Source organism: Macrotis lagotis, chromosome 2 (assembly GCF_037893015.1).
Source record: "Macrotis lagotis isolate mMagLag1 chromosome 2, bilby.v1.9.chrom.fasta, whole genome shotgun sequence".
Lineage (NCBI taxonomy): Eukaryota > Metazoa > Chordata > Mammalia > Peramelemorphia > Peramelidae > Macrotis > Macrotis lagotis.
Genome location: NC_133659.1, coordinates 142214814 through 142228563, shown reverse-complemented (window position 1 = coordinate 142228563; position 13750 = coordinate 142214814). Strand labels below are relative to the sequence as shown.

The window sequence follows — 13750 nt, the reverse complement described above, 5'->3', positions numbered from 1 at the left end:
GAGAGAGAAGTGATGCTCAGATATTTGTGTACCCACATGGGTCTCTTTCAGTGCATCATGCAGAAAGAATATAAAGATATCTCTAGAATCTCTCCCCACCCATCCCACTCCTAGGGGAGATTTTGACTCTTGCAAGAAAAAGAGCAGAAGATTGATGCTACACACCTGGCTATTCTGTTCTCTTCAAAGAGGAAATATCAAGTTAGAATTATTTCTGTGTGCCACCATTAATATCATTAGTTCAGGGAATTTTTTTTAGGTTTAAGTTGTTCTTCTAGTATCTATTAATGGAAAGGAAGTGCCTCAAGGCATATGGAAGGCATGACTCCCTTGGCACCAATAGTAATTATGCAAAAAATCATTGCAATTACAAATTGTTAATTTATCTAAACCAATAGCAAGCAGAAGTCAGAGAAGTTATATAATTTAGAATATACCAGGCAATACATGAATAAATATGTTGGGAGCAAGATATGTCAGATCAAGAAAAAGTCTACAATCTCACTTTAGAGGAAATTTCTGCATATCCTTTGTGACTCAAGCTGCCAATAAGGACAAGCAGGTGTCATAGTCTTCTCAGTCTTTTCCTTCCTCCAAAGATTTTTCTGTGAAGAGAACATGAACCATATATATTCTCACTCAAAACTAAACACCAAAGCCACAAGAATTCTCTTCAAAAATCTCTATAATTTACTCTCTTATGAAGGTAGATATGGATCAATCTTTACCAGTGATGGGAGTCTTATGTAAAAATAAGACTTAAGGCTCATTTACAGATTAACCAAATTGGATCATTTAGAAAATAGCATCAAGTCACTTCAAACAACTGGAAAAAGCTGAATCTATTCTACCTTAATGGAGTGAGATCAATGGACAAGCTCTGTGTTCATAAGTCATTTCCATTAGGTAGAACTCTAACATTTTTCATAGAATGAAAAATTACATAGCCTATGCATTTCCTTTGGTTGCAACTGGAATGAGAGAATATATATTTTAATTATTTTATTTTGTTTGCTAAAATGCAGTTGTATTTAGCCTAAATGATTATTGTATAGAGTAGGTGAAGGTGCCTTTTTTGTAGTTAAATTGATGAATTTGCTTTCATTCTCTTCTAGTAATATAAAAAAAGCTGAATACAATTAATCTATCAACATGTCTTTGTATACCTCCAGAGAAAGAACTAATTATATATATATATATATATATATATATATATATATATATATATATATATATATATATAATGAATGTATAAATGAGGGTATATACAGATAAGGAACTAAGGCAAATGTGACTTGATCCAGTTTACATTGTGAAATTTGAACTCAGGTCTTCCTGATTCCAGATGCAATGTTCTATCACTTGAGGCAATTAATGACTCATTTCTATGACAACAAGCACTATGCTAAGTGTTGAGGATAAAACAAAAACATTTTTTTTAAGTCCATATCCACAAAGAGCTACCATTTTGAAGGGGAAGGCACATGAACCAGTACACACAAAACAAATGGAGAGTATATGGAAGACCATTTCTGAGGGCTAGGAAGTCATTGGAGTAATGAAGGGAAGGAAATAGACTAAGGCTGCCTGCAGGAGACAATTTTTGATTTGAATCAGTTGGAGGTTTTGAGCAAGAGCACTCCAGGCATGGGACTCCACCAGTGTGATGGCACCAGATGGAAGATAAGATTGTGTTCCTATTGAAACATGACAGAGATAAAGATGAGAGAAGATTTTTATGGGGCAAAGCCTAGATGACAGAGAAAAGTCAGGAACTTACTTGCCTGAACTCTAACTGAAATCCCTTCAAAGACTTTTAAGTAATGTCCTAAAACCAATTCTGGAATGTCAGAATCCACAAAGGGATTTAGAGGAATATTCCTTTCAGCTCAAGATAACTTAGAAGGTCAGCAAGATAGATCAGTTGCACCAGGATGAGAGTGGACTCCAGTCTATTGCAAACCATACCAGCATAATCCTGATCAGGAGTGGGTCTTGATGGCCTCTGAAACAGCAGTGGCAACAACTGCTTCCAGATCAGAGGGGTCTTTTTGTTGTAGCTGGGGGCATGACTCTTGTTTATCCATACTCAACCCTGGGTACATCCTGCATGACAATACCAGGGCAAGGAGCACTAGCTTACTAAAGTTTGTGGATCACAGTTTCAGGCAGAAAAGAATGTTTTTAGTTATTCAAAGAACAGAGCACTGACCAGGAGAATAGTAAACATACCACCTCAGAAGAACTGAAAACATAGCAGTCCCTAGGAGTATCTCTGAAAACAACTGCACAAAATCCCTGAACCTTGGGATAGTGCACCATCCACCCTGGAAGAGTCAAATTTCAAGAAATAGACTGGAAAATGAGCAAACAACAGAAAAAAAATCTGGCATTAGACAGTTACTATGGGAACAGGGAAGATCACTCAGAAGATATCAAAGTCAAAACTCCCATATCCAAAGCCACAAAGAAAAATATGAATTGGTCTCAAGTCTTGGAAGATCTCAAAATGGATTTTCAAAATTAAGTAAGAGCAATAGAGGAAAAACTGGGAATAAAAATGGGAATGATACAAGAAATCATGGGGGGAACATCCAATAGCTTGGCAAAAGAAGTACACAAAAATAGTGAACAGAAGGCATTTTCTAGATAGGTATAAAAATTGAAATTTGATCTGATTGGATTGATCCACTGTACAGCATTATAATAAAGTGCATGGAATCAGTAAGGCATCTTCCTGAGTTCAAATATGGCATGAGACACTTGCTAGATATGTGAGCCTGGGAGAGTCATTTATAAATTGAGCAAGAGAAGAATATGACTCAGCACACAATATCTTTGACAAGAAATGCCCAAATGGAGTTGTAAAGAGCTAGATGTGGCTGAAACAACTAAACAACAGATTTATGTTTCTGTCCTTAAAGGCAGAAATAAAGAAATAATTCACAAAGGCTACCATAGGGTCTGATGTCTAAATAGTATAGCTGATAGCACAGTGATAGCTGTTAAATTAGTATTTTAATAGTCTTACTGCTTAATGGATTCTGGCATTGTTTTTCAGCACCCATTGATTCTGATATAGACTATTATTAAGTGAGTAATATGAGAACAAACTAGAAAAGTATTTAGATCCTGGAAGGTCACAAATACCTGCACTCAATGAACTTTGGCTTAATAATTTTTAATGGAGCTATGATGCAATTAGACATAATTATAAAAATCATTCAGGAAGTGGTAGAAAGGAGTAATTGAAAAAGGACTGAGGAAAACAGGAAACTATTAAAATAGTCAAGATGAATGTTACTGAGTTCAGAACTGAGGTGATTGTCTTAGGTCTGGAAAGGAGGAAGTAGATATAAGTGATAATGGAGAACTAGACAGGATTTGGGACATGATTTTATTTGGCCAGTGAGTGAGAGAGAAGTATCAAAGATGCATCCAAAATTTTGAGTGTGGGTGTCTGGAAAAAGCAGACAGGTGTCAGGGAGAGGATAGGAAGAGAATATTGCTTATAAATTTCATAGTGCTTTAAGTTTTGCAAAGTGCTTGGCTTACAACTCTGAAAGTATGAGTTCACTTTGGGACATGCTGAATTTGAAGTGCCACCAGTTCATCCAGGATATTATGCAGAACATCCTTTGACAGGGACTGAAAGAGAAATGAAATAGAATGAGTCAATGTTGAGTCCATGGTTCATAGTATGGCCTCAATAAATATTTGCCCTTCCCTCACAAAAAAAGTTGGATTCTGTTAATCTGTGACGCATTGTCCATATATGATGAACAGCCAAAAATGGTCCCCTGGATGGTTACTTTCACAAATCTATGATGATGCCTCCTGACATATATCTTATTGAATTTAGCAGCAAAGGGAAAGTGATGGAAGAGATTAAAATTAGGAGGAATAAGTGACTGAGGAAATTAACTGTGGTTCTCTGAAGCACTATGCACCTCAGAGAAATGAAGCTATCAAGGAAGTAATAGATTGCCACATACTTTCATTCTCCTCTCTACCGCACTTTTTCAGCCTTTATAGGACATGAAATATTTGAATTCCTTTGACTTTACTTAAATGCTTAGTTTACTAAACTGGTAATAATGGCTTAATTTTCCTCAGTTAATTGGACAAAAGAAAATAATAGTATATTTATATGTGGGAAAATTTTTTGTTCTCATATATATTCAAATAATTGTATTAGCTCACAAGACTGCAAAGGGAGAAAGGTTAATTTTTGAAATATATCTCATATGAATTATTGGAAAGATAAAGATGCATTTCTTGGCATGTTAAATAAATCAGGGTTCAGCAAATTTTCTAGAAAAAAAATTACTTTTATTTCTTTGTATTTTGATTTTAAAGTCACTGGCAGGTGCCTATACTGTCAATGCAAATCATTGTGTGGATTTCAGACAGTTGATTAAGATGAACCTTGTGCGTCAAGTTGAAATATAGTCATAGATTCTGGCCATGGATTCTCAATTTTTTTCCTTACAAAATACCCAGACACTGAGTGTGTCTGTTTTTATTCATTCATTGACATTTATACTTTATACATCATTTTCATGATGTGAGGCAATATGATACACTATTTAGAGTCAGGAAGATCTGATTTTTTGAATCTTTTGTTAAATTCTTTCTATATGTGCAAAACTAGAAAGTTCACTTAGTCAATTTTATCTTTATGTTCATACTATATAAAATAGGGATGATAATCTCTCTCCTAATTCTATTTTTAGGCATTTCTATTTTGGAGACTAGATAACTCATATGTTCTTTCATTTTTTTCTTTTAACTTTAATACTTCTTGTCATATCTTGATATATCAATATCTGTAATCTATAGATATGAATTTGATCACATTTTACCCACTTTCTTTTTTCCAATTGTTACTTTATTTTTCCAATTATATGTTATGAAAGTTTTTCCACATTCATCCACATGCATATGCATTCTTTTTTAGTTATGTAATTTCCTTCCACCCTCCCTTTCCATTACCTTCCCCTCAGAAGTAAACAATCAGGTGAATATTGTACAAACACATTTGTGTTTAACATGTTTCTAGATTAGTCATTTTAGGTATGAGGGATTAGGATTAAGAAAAAAGAGAGAAAACCATGAGATAGAAAGAAATACATAAGAGAAACTTTTAAAAAGTGAAGGTAATGTTCATTCAATTTCTGTAGGTTTAATTTTTTTTTAGGGTTTTTTTTTTTGCAAGGCAAATGGGATTAAGTGGCTTACCCAAGGCCACACAGCTAGGTAATTATTAAGTGTCTGAGACCAGATTTGAACCCAGGTACTCCTGACTCCAGGGCCAGTGCTTTATCCACTATGCCACCTAGCTGCTCCTGTAGGGTTTAATTTTTATTTTGTTTTCATTCCTATGAATGAGGATAGCATTGTCCAGAGCCAATCCCCTAGGATTGTCCTAGCTCTCTGATGTTCTGGAGGAGCTGCAATCATCATGGTTGATCAATTCACAATGTTGTTGTTATTGTGTAGAATGTTTTCTGGGTTCTTCTCCCTTCACTCAACAACAGTTCCTGTAATTCATTCCATTCTTCTCTAGAGTCTGACTATTCATGGTTTCTTATGGAACCGTAGTACATCTTAACATTCATATAACATAACTTGTTCAGCCATTCCCCAATTGATGGGCATCCCTTCAGTTTACAAATCTTTGCCACTAAAACAAAGGCTGCTAAGAATATTTTGGAACATGTGAGACTTTTCCTATTTTTGTATAATTTCTTCTGGATATAGGACTGGTATTGGTATTGCTGAGTCAAAGGGTATGATTAATTTTGTTGCTCTTTAAGCCTAGTTATATATAGCTCCCCAGAATAGTTGGATCATTTCACAACCCCACCAGCAATGTATCAATGTCCCAATGCTCCCACAACTTCTCCAACATTGTTCATTTTCCATTTTTGTCATCTTTCCCAATCTGATAGGCATGACATGGAACCTCATGGTTTTGTAAATTGGCATTTCTCTAATCAGTAATGATTTGGAACATGTTTTTCATATGATTACATATAGCTGTAATTTCTTCATCTGAAGACTGTTCATGTCCTTTGATCATTAATCAATCAGGGAATGACTTATAAACCTTATAAATTTCATGCAATTCTCTCTATATATTTTGTAAATGAGACCTTTATCAGAACCTCTAGATGTGAAAATTGTTTCCCAAATTTCCATTTTTCCTTCTAATTTTGGGAGTATTGGTTTTATTAGTGCAAAAACTTTTTAATTAATATAGTTAAATAATTCATTTTGCAACTTATAATGTACTCTCTTTCTGGCTTGGTTGTAAATTTCTCCCCTTTCCATCAAACTGACAGAGCATTTCTTGGTCTGTTAATAGGTCTAAGTTATCATACTTTATGTCTAAATCGTGCATCCATTTTGAGATTATGTTGGGATAGGTTGCGAGATGTGGGTCTATGCCTAGTTTTGCCATATTCTTTTCTAGTTTTCCCAACAATTTTTTTTCAAATAGTGAGTTATTACCCCAGAAGTTAATATCTTTGAGTTTGTCTAACAGTAGATTACTGTAGTCATTTTCTGGTGTTTCTTTTGAACCTATCCTAATCCATTGATCCATTACTTTAGTTCTTAACCAATTTCAGGCAGTTTTGAGTTGCTTTATACCATAATTTTAGATCTCATGGAGCTAGGCCACTTTCTTTTACAATTTTTTTTTAATCAGATGCTTTGATATTCTTGATGTTGTGTTGCTCCAGTTAAGTTTTGTTACTATCATTTTCTAGCTCAGTAAAATAGTTATTCGGTAGTTTGATTTGTATGGCACTGAATAAGTAATTTAATTTAGGCAGAATTTTTATTTTTATTATATTAACTTGACATAACTATGAGCAATTGACATTTTTCCAATTGTTTAAATCTGACTTTATTTGGGTAAGAAGTGCTTTATAATTGTGTTCATACAGTTTCTGGATTTGTCTTGGCAGGAAGATTCCCAAGTATTTAATGTTATCTCCATTTACTTTAAATGGATTTTCTCTGTCTACAGCTTACTTTTGGGTTTTGTTGCTCAAATATAGAAATGTTGATGATTTATGTGGGTTTATTTTATATCCTGCTACTTTGATGAATTTGTTAATTGTTTCAAGTAATTTTTGAGTTCTCTAAATATATCATCTTATCATCTGAAAAAAAGTGAAAGCTTTGTTTCCTCATTGTCATTTCTGATTACTTCAATTTGTTTTTCTTTTCTTATTGCTAAAGCTAACATTTCTAATACATGTTACTGTTGGGTTTTTGTCCTTCATTCTCAAAGAAGAGCATTACATCAGGGAGGTGATGCCATGATTAGCACATGAATTAGATTTGAGTCAGGGGGTACTGTGCTAAGTCACTAACCTCACTTTCTCCTCCACAACCATCTGGATCCAGTGGCCAGATAAGAATTGGGATGACAGGAGATGGTCCTTGAAGACAGGCAATCAGTGTTAAGTGACTTGCCCAAGGTCACACAACCAGTAGGTGTCAAGTGTCAGAGCCTGGATTTAAACTCCTGTCTTCCTGATTACAAGGCCAGTGCTCTATCCACTGCACCACCTAGTGCCCTTTCTATATTAAATAGTAATGGTGAAAATGGGCATCCTTGTTTCACCACTGATCTTATTAAAAGTGCTAGTAGTTATCTCCATTACATATATTGATTGATGGTTTTAGATAGATACCGCTTATTATTTTAGATAGATGCTACTTATTATTTTTATGGAAAATTCCATTTATTCCTATTTTTTCTAGTGCTTTTATTAGGAATGGATGTTGTATTCTGTGAAAAGTGTTTTCAGCATCTATTGAGCTATGATTTCTATTGATTTTATTGTTGATATGTTCAATTATGTTGAGTGTTTTCCTAATATTGAACAACTCTACCTACCTAGCGTAAATACACCTGATCGTGATGTACTATCCTAAAAATAACTTGTTATAATCTCTTTGCTAAAATTTTATTTAAAATTTTTGCCTCCATATTCATTAGGGGGATCGGTCTACAATTTTCTTTGACTATTTTCCCTCTTCCCGGTTTAGGTATTAACACATATTGGTGACAGGAAAGGAATGTGGCAGAACTCCTTCTCCTATTTTTAAAAATAGTTTATGTAGTATTTGAATTATTTTCCGTTAAGTGTTTGGTAAAATTCACTTGTAAATTCATCTTGAAATGTCAACTATTTCTTAAGGTTTCTATTGATAATTTCTTCAATTTCTTTTTCTGAAACTAGGTTATTTCGATATTTTATTTCATCTTCTCTTAATCTGGGCAGTTTGTATTTTTGCAAATATTCAATTCTTTCACTCAGCTTATCAAAGTTATTGGCATACAATTCAGCAAAATAGCTCCAAATTGAGTCTTTACTATCCTCCTCATAGGTGATTAGTTCACCTTTTTCATTTTTAATACTGGTAATTTGATTGTTTTCTTTCTTTTTTGAATCAGATTAACTAATGGTTTATCTATTTAATTGGTTTTTCATAAAACTAACTCTTAGTTTTATTTATTAGGTCAATAGTTTTCTTGTTTTCAATTTCATTAATCTCGACCTAGATTTTCAGAATTTCTAATTTGGCATTTAATTAGGGATCATTAATTGTTCTTTTTAATAGCTTTTTTAGTTGCATGCCCAATTCATAGATTCCTTCCCTCTCTATTTTATACATATGAACATTTAAAGATATAAAATTCCCCCCAAAAGCTGCCTTTGCTGCATTCCATAAATTGTGGTATGTTGTCTCATTTCTATCATTTTCTTGGATGAAATGCTTGATTTCATGTTTGTTTTGTTGTTTGATCCCCTCATTCTTTAAAATCAAGTTATTTAATTTCCAATTATTTTTTTATTTATTTTTCCATGACATTTTGTTACATTATCATTTATGTATTATTAATTTATTAATTTTTATTACATCATGTTATGAAAAGTATGTATTTATTACTTCTGCCTTCATACATTTGATTATAATGTTTTTATAGCCTAGTACATGATCATTTTTGGTAGAGAAAAGAGGTATATTCTTTTTCTGTACATTCAGTTTTCTTCAGTGATCTAGCATATCTAAGTTTTCTAAGATTTTATTCACCTTCTTAACTTCCTTCTTGTTTATTTTGTGGTTAGATTTACCTAGTTCAGAGAAAGGGAGGTTGAGGACACTCCCTTATTAAACTTTTGTTTGTCTATGTCTCCTTGTAATTCATACAACTTTTCCTCTAGGAACTGGAATGCTATACCTTTAGGGGCATACATGTTTAATAATGATATATCTTCATTGCTTATAGTACCTTTTAAGAAGTTTAAGAAGATATAGTTTCCTTCCTCATCCATTCTAATGAGATTGATTTTTGCTTTTGTTTTGTCTGATATCAGGATCCCTAGCTATGATTTTTTTTTGTTTCAGCTGAAATATAATATATTTTGCTCCAGTGTTTTATCTTTACCCTATGTACATCTCTCTGCTTTAAATGTCTTTCATATAAACATTTTGTAGGATTCTGGTTTTTAATCCATCCTGCTAACCACTTCTGTTTTATGGGACAGTTCATCCCATTCACATTTGCAATTAAGATTACTAATTCTGTATTTTCCTACATGATATCTTTCCCTAACTATATTTTCTCTCTCCTTTCCTCTTATTCCACCTTACCAGTTTTACTCCCTTCCCCCTTTAACTTTTCTTTTAAATTTTAAGTTTCAGTTTTACACTTATACCTTTGCCTTCCCTTTTATCAATTCCTTCTTTCTTTTTTTACCTCATCCCCTCCTCAATTCCAGGTAGACTAGGATAGATGTTTATTTTTTATATAAATATTTTATTTGTTTTCCAATTATATGCAATAGTAGTTTCTACCAATCCTTTTTTTAGGTTTTTTGCTAGGCAATGGGAGTTAAATGGTTTCCCTAAGGCCACAGTTAGGTAATGATTAAGTGTCTGAAGCCACATCTGAACTAAGGTACTCCTGACTCCAGGGTCAGTGAGCTTTCCACTGTGCCACCTAGCTGCCCCTACCAATCATTTTTTGCAAAGTTTAGAATTTTGCAGTTTTTTCCCCTATCCTCCCTTTCCTCCACCCTCCCCTCAATGGAAGATAATTTTTTTGTCTTTATATCATTTCCATGATATGTATAGATCAATATTGAATGTGTTGAGAGTCAAAATATATCCTTAAAGAAAAAAGAAAAATATTACAGATATCAACATTATGTAATATTTAAGACTTTTTTAAAAATTGAAGATAATAATCTCTGTTGTTCAATCAAACTCCACAGTTCTTTCTCTAGATAATGATGGTATTCTCCATTACAGATCCCCTAAAATTGTCCTTGATTATTACATTGACCAAATCAGTAAATCCATCAAGGTTGAGCATCATTGCACATTGTTAAGGTATACTATGTTCTTCTGGTTCTGCTCATCAAACTCAGTATCAATTCATGCAAGTTTTTCCAAGCTTCTCTTAAATCCCATCACTCCTGATTTCTAATAGAACAATAGAGTTCCATTACATTCATATACCATAATTTGTTTTATTGTTCCCCAGTTGATGGACATCCCCTTGATTTCCAATTCTTTGCAAATATAGAGTTGCTATGAATGTTTTTTGTACCTGTGAGGTTTTTACCCTTTTTCATGATTTTTTACTCAGTAATGGTATTGTCGGATCAAAGGGAATACACATTTTTATTGCCATTTGGACATAATCCCAAATTGCTCTATAGAATCAATTCACAGTTCCACCAACAATGCATTAGTGTCGCACATTTCCCACATTGCTTCCAGCATCTATCACTGTCTTTACTGGTCATATTGGCTAATCTGAGAGGTGTGAGGTGGTACCTCAAAGATTCTTTAATTTTGATTTCTCTTATCAGATGCTTTAGAGCAATTATTCATATAACCTTAGATACCTTTGATTTCCTCATTTGAAAATTGCCATTGAATATCCTTTGACCAAGGATTAGAAATCAAGTTAATGTGTTTCAGTTGGGGAATGGCTTACCAAACTGTGGTATACATGTGGTATGGTTCTAGAACTATTGTTCTGTTAGAAACCAGGAGGGATGGGAATTCAGGGAAACCTGGAAGGATTTGCTGAGTGAGATGAGCAGAACTAGAAAAACACTGCACACCCTAACAGCAACATGGGGGTGATGATCAAATTTGATGGACTTGCTCATTCCATCAGTGCAATAATCAGGGACAATTTAGGGCTCCCTACAATGGAGAATGCCATCTGAATCCAGAGAAAGAACTGTGGAGTTTGAACAAAGACCAAAGACTATTGACTTTTATTTAGAAATAAGAACTGATATCTTATTGTTTGATCTTGCTATCTCTTATACTATATATTTCTTCCTTAAAGACATGAATTCCCTCTCATCACATTCAATTTGTATCAATATATACCATGGAAACAATGTAATGACTGGAAAATTGCTTTCTGAGGGTAATGGGGGAGGGAAATAAGATTAGGGGGAAAATTGTAAAACTCAAAATGAATAAAATCTTTAAAAAAAAAGAATATCCTTTGACCATTTGTAAATTGGGGAATGTCAATGGGGATTCAAATGTTTTCCTTACTATTTTTCATAAATTTGACTTAGTTCTCTATATATTTTAGAAATGGGTCCTTTGTTAGAAACACTAGTTGTAAAATTTTTCCCAATTTACTACATTTCTCTTGATCTTGGTTAGAGTGGTTTTGTTTGTGCAGAAGTTTTTTAATTTTAAAGTAATCAAAATTATCCAGTTTGTTTTTTATTATAATGTTCTCTATTTCTTCCTTGTTCATAAACTGCTCCCCTTTCCATAGATCTGACAGGTAAATATTACTTTTCTCCTAATTTGCATATAATATTGGATTTTTCATGAAACCAACTGTTGGTTTTATTTATTAGTTGAATAGTTTCCTTGCTATTGATTTTATTAATTTCTCCTTTAATTTTTAGAATTTCCAAATTGGCATTTAATTGGGGGTTTTAAATTTGTTCTTTTTCTAATTTATTTACATGTATATTCAGTTCATTGATTTCTTCTTTCTCTAATTTATTCATATAAGCATTAAAAGATATAATATATCCCCTGATGGCCAGTCTTGAGTGTTTCCCATAGATTTTGGTATGTTGTTTCATTACTGTCATTATCTAGGATGAAATAATTAATTCTTTCTATAATTTGTTGTTTGACCCACTCATTCCTTAAAATAAAGTTATTTAGTTTTCAATTAGTTCTGGGTCTGTATCTCCCTTGCCCAGTATTGAAAATGATTTTTATTGCATTATGATCTAAGAAAGATGTATCCACTATTTCTGCAATTGATTATTAGGTTTTTATGCCCTAATACATGGTCAATTTTTGTGAAAGTGCCATGTTCTACAGAAAAGAAAGTATATTCTTTTCTCTCTCCATTCAGTTTCCTCCATAGGTCTATCATAACTAGGTTTTCTAACAATCTATTTACCTCCTTAACTTCCTTCTTATTTGTTTTATCATTAGCTTTATCTAAATCTGAGAGTGGAAGGTTAAGGTCTCCTAATAATAGAGTTTGCTGTCTATGTCTTCCTATAACTCCTTCAACTTCTCCTCTAAGAATTTGGATGCTATACTATTATGTACATTCATATTTAGTATTGAAATTACTTTATTGTCTATGGTATCTTCTAGGAGGATACAGTTTCCTTCCTTATCTCTTTTAACTCTATTTTTGCAGCTGCTTTGTCTGAGATAAGGATTGCTATCCCTGCTCTTTTGTCTTCAGCTGAAGCAAAATATATTTTTTTCTCCAACCTTTTACCTGTACTCTATATGCATCTCTCTGTTTCAAATGAGTTCTTGTAAGCAGCATATTGTAGGATTCTGGTGTTTAATCCACTCTGCTATTGGCTTACATTTTTAAAAAATTTTCCTGGCTATCTTTTTATTTTATTTTATTTATTTTTTAATTAAAGATTTTATTTATTTTGAGTTTTATAATTTTTCCCCAAACTTACTTCCCTCCCCCACCCCACCCCACACAGAAAGCAATTTGTCAGTCTTTTTTTTTTTAGGTTTTTGCTAGGCAATGGGGTTAAGTGGCTTGGCCAAGGCCACACAGCTAGGTAATTACTAAGTGTCTAAGGCCAAGTTTGTCAGCTTTTACATTGTTTCCATGTTGTGCACTGATCCAAATTGAGTGTGATGAGAGAGAAATCATATCCTTAAGGAAGAAAAAAAGTATAAGAGATTACAAGATCAGACAATAAGATATCAGTTTTTTTTTCTAAATTAAAGGGAACAGTCTTTGAACTTTGTTTAAGCTCCATGGTTCTTTATCTGGATACAAATAGTATTCTCTATTGTAGACAGTACAAAATTGTCCCTGATTGTTGCACTGATGGAATGAGCAAATCCATCAAGGTTGATTATCACCCCCATGTTGCTGTTAGGTTGTACAGTGGTTTTTCTGTTTCTGCTCATTTAGCTCAGCAATAGTTCATGCAAATCACTAGAGGCTTCCCTGAATTCCCTTCCCTCCTGGTTTCTAATAGAACAATAGTGTTCTATAACATAAATACATATACCACAGTTTGATAAGCCATTCCCCAATTGAAGGACATTTACTTGATTTCCAATTCTTTGCCACCACAAACAGGACTGCTATGAATATTGTTATACAAGTGATATTTTTTAACCCTTTTTCATCATCTCTTCAGGGTATAGACACATTAGCGGTATT

The 13750-nt window shown here is 33.3% G+C and overlaps 1 long non-coding RNA gene across 1 annotated transcript in view; it reads right to left on the bottom strand.

The window, feature by feature from the left end:
- Nucleotides 1–443: 443 nt before the first annotated feature.
- LOC141511191 (uncharacterized) overlaps nucleotides 444–13750 on the bottom strand; it is a 52956-nt gene continuing 39649 nt past the window's right edge. The window contains exons 2-3 of the long non-coding RNA XR_012475285.1: nucleotides 3556–3648; nucleotides 444–605 (exon numbers count right to left, since the gene is read on the bottom strand). This is a non-coding gene — a long non-coding RNA (uncharacterized LOC141511191). The remainder of the gene's footprint in view (nucleotides 606–3555; nucleotides 3649–13750) is intronic.